Below are 4,976 nucleotides of genomic sequence, written 5' to 3'. Positions count from 1 at the left end.
AGTTTTGCTCACCCTAGTCAAGTATACCAATGATCTCTCCCTGTATATAAATGCAGCTGAATTGTGTATACAATGAGGCAACAAACATATACAGTCATAATGGCAACATTTTCTTACACCGGATTCCTTATATTACTAGTTATTATTTTGTTCTTTATTATTCTTCGATATTACAGGAAAACCAATGACCTTCCATGGAATTGGCCTATCATTGGAATGTTGCCGATGATATTAACCCACTTCCACCGCCTTGCTGACAGATGCACCGAAGTCCTTGAAAGCAGCGACGGTAATACATTTATAGTAAAAGGCCTTTGGTTTACCGATACGGATCTTATAGTCATTAGCGATCTTGTAAACGTGCATCACATATTCAGCAACAACTTCTACATGTATCCGAAAAGGGTAGTGTGGAAAAAGCAATTTGATGTTTTTGGAAATACACTTTTCAATATAGATTTTAAGGAATGGAAGAATCACAAGGTATTTGTTCGAGGCTATTTAAGCCATCAAAGGTTCCATGAACTCCTGCCAAAGATTTTCGAGGATAGCATGAAGAAAATGCAGATCCCAAGTCTGGAACATGTGTCTAAGCAAGATATACCTGTGGACTTTGCAAGATACTTAAAAGGCATATATTTTATATTTCCTGTAGACTTGTTACTGGTTGTGATGCTTGTTCTAGCTTCCCATCAGTTTCCATGAAAATCTATTTTCAAATGCCATAATGCATGCTTGCAAAGCCATTTTTTCCTGACTTATCTTTCCAAAGAGTATTTGGAAAATACAAAAATGGCTAGGGATCGAAAAAGAGGGGAAATTACGTGATGCTTGGATAACAATTGACAACATGTTGGTAAAGAAAATATCACTAAAGCGAAAAGAGATAAGCGATAGAATGGCAGAGGAAGATATGGATTTCAATGCACTAAAACTTCACTTGATTAGACACAAAGTCCTTGGACCTATATCTGTTTCTAATAGCTTAATTAGAGACAACATGCTTGGTTTGATGTTCACTATCCAAGATATTACAAGAACAGCCCTCAATTGGTTCTTTTGGGATCTTTCAAGGCATCTAGCTATTGAGAAGAGCATTCAAGAAAAAATACAAAAGTATGTTTCGAAAAATGGAGAAATGAAATGGCTAGCGTATAACGACTTTTTCCCTCGATCGCTACCGACGTTCGAGACTTGCAAGTGAACTCGTCAAATCCCAAACAAGCCTTAATTAAATCTCCAAACAACTTAAGCTCAACTTAAAATATTAACACTATAAGTCGTCCAAACCAAATATTTACAATATTTAAAACATAGCCATTTGATACAAACATCTAGGTTTGATAAGTCTGTACAACTCATCATAATATGTAGTCATTATTACATAACCTTAAACTCTAGCCATTTCACTTTCAGTGACTATTGATTCTTACAAGCCAAACTATTTGACATACAAATCGGCCTCTAGGCAATGTAACAACCCGGGGTAGAACTCTAGCCAGCCTCGCAATGCTAAGCAAAACTCTAGAATTGATTACTTATTTGCAAAAGAAAATATGAAGGGGTGAGTCTCACAGACTCAGTGATCGTCGACTCCGTGAGTAAGGCGTAGATGGGAAACAAGCTAAAGGCAAAAGATTTAAAAATTTTAAAAATATAAGAGTATATGTAAACAATTTACTCAAAAGGAAAATTTGTGCCTTATATGCAAATAAGTGAATTTATGCTAAATAATCATTTAGTATAGGGTTTAAAGTAATTAAATGTTATCATGCATAATCTCGTAAAAATCCAACATTTCATAGAGTTTATACGTAAATTTCATAATTCACCCCATACACAGGGAATTAAATCGAATTTCATCATATAAACAAGGGAGCAATAGAAAAACTATTACTTTTCACCATGCGAAAATTACTTATGTGAATAAAACCCAAAGAGATATCACTCTCGAGTAGGTATAAAAATACGAGCACGTGGACCCACTTCCACGTAACAACATCTGACAGCTCCGCTCCACCGGATCCCCACATGCCATGGCAGTCTCAACGATGTTGCCGACATCAAAGAAATCAGGCGGTCGCATCCGCGTATAACAATTTGTGGCCTAGCCACGTAAAATCATAGACCCTAGCCCCAGCCATATCTAATAGCCCGTCGGCAACCTAAAGATTCTCTAGCTAGAGCTCACTTGTGCACAAGGGTCACACTTAACCGGAGTGACAACCGGCCTACTCTTGAATCTCCTGGTTTAATAAAACCTTTTAAAAATATAGTTGGTCCTCAAAATTCATTTCAAAACTCATTATCAAAATGTTCATTATCACTGATGAAATCTCATGTAAGACTAGAAAATATAACTTGTTACATGAGATTGAAAGATCATTTAGAATGGTGAGTATATGTTTCCATCATGAATGCATATTACAAAAACCATAAGGCACATATTTGACCTAAATCATAAAGAAAAACTTGTTTCCTAATTTCAAGAACTTTTACGTATATTTATATATGTATATAGCTTATATACTTTCAAAGCCATTTTCAAAATCACTACATTTAGAATTTTCGAACATTTCTACCAACGAATGTTTCCACAATTTTTTTCATTACAATAAATCAACACATATTTATATATATACATAATCATAGGAAGTTTTAAAATGGATACCCCCTACTCACTTTACAATAGCAGGACACTACGTCGCTATTAATTCAAATGTGTATCTAGCTAATTCTACTTGCCGATTTCTTATTATATTTTCCCTAGCAACCATTCAAACCCAATATATTTAATTATACTCATAAATGGTAGTATATCAACCAACAATCCTTAACTAATTCTCTTAAATTTTAATCAACATCTTCCATAATATTTATTACACAATCCATATACTTTAACCAACCAAACTCATACAACACAATATAATCATCTAGCATGCTCATCTCTTGATTTATGTTTGAATTTCCCAACTATAATTCACAACCTCTTCACATCTAAGATTATCTTTGCTGCCACAACCATAATCATACATTATAATCAATTTACAAAGCATGCTCTCAACCAAACTAACAATTTCCACTTCCTTACCTTGGAAATCTTGAGCCAAACCACCAACCCTTCTTAAGTTCGGTTATGGGGGAAGGAAAAGGGAAGAAACTTCATGAGGAGGAAGGAGAAAAGAAAGAAACATGAAAGAAAATGGGGCAAGGACTTGATGTCCGGTTGGTTATGGAGAAAGCCACAGTTGGAAGAAAAAAAATGCACAAGGAGAAAAGTAACGATGAAATTGAAGAAAGAAAAAAAAATGCATAAAGGACAAAAGAGTGAAGGTTCTACCACTTTAATGAGATAAGAAGAAGAAAGTAACAAGAATTGAACCTTTTTGGCTCACCATGTGGGCGTGGATGGAAAGAAAATCCAAGAAAATTTCAAAGCTATTTATTTGGTCAACATGTGAAAAATTCCTTGTCTCTTTCCCTTTGTTCCTTCTCCCATCCTTTCCTTCCTTTCTTTGTACCAAATTTCTAACAAAGTCTCACATAGGTGGCTGGCCATAAGGAGAAAGAATAAGAGAAGCAAAAGTCAAAGCTTCCTTTGTAAGCTTTGACCAAGCTAAATAGTAAAATTATCATTTAGCCCTCCTAAGTTCTCATTCTTTTTATTAAGTCCTCCCATTGCTTTTTAAATTTTAATTTCCTTCTATTTCCTTCCTTGACATGTGTACAAATATAATATAAATTTTTTACCCTATTAACATGTCACCGTAATATTTAAATCTATACTTACCCGATTGTGCTCTATTTCATAAAGACACGCGGCTTCCCTCTAACTTCATTGTTTTCCTCTGAATTTCTTCTTTTCTTCTTCTCCCCCACTTAGATTAGTCATATAACCCTCTATTTTAACTAATCTCACTTATAAATAAAATATTAATATTTTAATATTATTTTATTTAAAATAATTCTTTTTACTTGTTACTATTCTCTAATGCTTAGATTTATGTCAAATGACCCTTCTTCTCATTGATAGAGTCTTATTAACCTCTAAATGAGGGTACGGGGCGTTAGATAGCATATGGTGCTAAAGAGTTGGATAAAATGGTTTATCTCCACACAGCTCTGTGTGAAACCTTAAGACTATTCCCCACAGTTCCTTTCCAGTCAAGGACTTCTGTTCAAAATGACACCCTTCATACTGGTCATAGGATCAATCAAGGTCAAAATATCTTGATCTGCACATATGCAATGGGGAGGATGGCATCTGTGTGGGGAGAGGATTGTCGTGAATTCAAGCTAGAGAGATGGATCACCCATGACGAAGGGATTAAACACGAACCAGTACACTAGTTCTTCGCATTCAACACAGGGCCTAGGATTTGTCTTGGGAAGGATGTTGTTTTTTCTCTATTGAAGGGAATTGCATCAGTTATTATCCACAACTACCGTGTCAATGTTGGTATATGCCCTTAAGCCAATTAAATTGGTCAAGGAATATATATTGTCATTTAATGCATATTTAATCGCATAATTTTATGTGATAGAGGTTTTTCTTCATGTTAGTTCAATAATAAGGAGTTATTAAGTACTAATTGGATGAACCCATGGAACATAAAGGCCTTGCGAGAGAATTATAAAGTTGTTATAATTATGAGATCACTATGCATCAAAGCCATGTTCCTAAAATTGTTCCCAGTCATTGTATTGTCAAGATAAGGCATTGGCAATGCTCAAAGACTAGTACATGTTAAGCCTCCTTATTTGGGAAGTAAGCATCAATCTCATAGATTGAATATAATGGGATACTTGAGGATAATATGTAGGTGCTTGTTAAAGAATAAGTTCATTGAACATGACCCGCTATGAGAACTCCATTTGGTATTTGACTCAAGTGTCTATGGAAAATATTCTCATGTAATAGTTGTGCAACTAGTCCTTAGACTTGAGACACCAGGTCATCTTGTATGGAGAATGAC

General features: G+C 34.9%; 1 pseudogene; it reads left to right on the top strand.

The window, feature by feature from the left end:
* The first annotated feature begins 216 nt into the window (after nucleotides 1-216).
* Nucleotides 217-4,976, top strand: part of LOC110417211 (alkane hydroxylase MAH1-like) — a 6,109-nt pseudogene continuing 1,349 nt past the window's right edge.

Source organism: Theobroma umbraticum, unplaced genomic scaffold, assembly GCF_002168275.2.
Source record: "Theobroma umbraticum cultivar Fairchild unplaced genomic scaffold, ASM216827v3 scaffold_51.0, whole genome shotgun sequence".
NCBI classification, from domain to species: Eukaryota; Viridiplantae; Streptophyta; class Magnoliopsida; order Malvales; family Malvaceae; genus Theobroma; species Theobroma umbraticum.
Note: the sequence above shows the minus strand (reverse complement) of the source record. Positions and strands in the feature narration are given on the sequence as shown.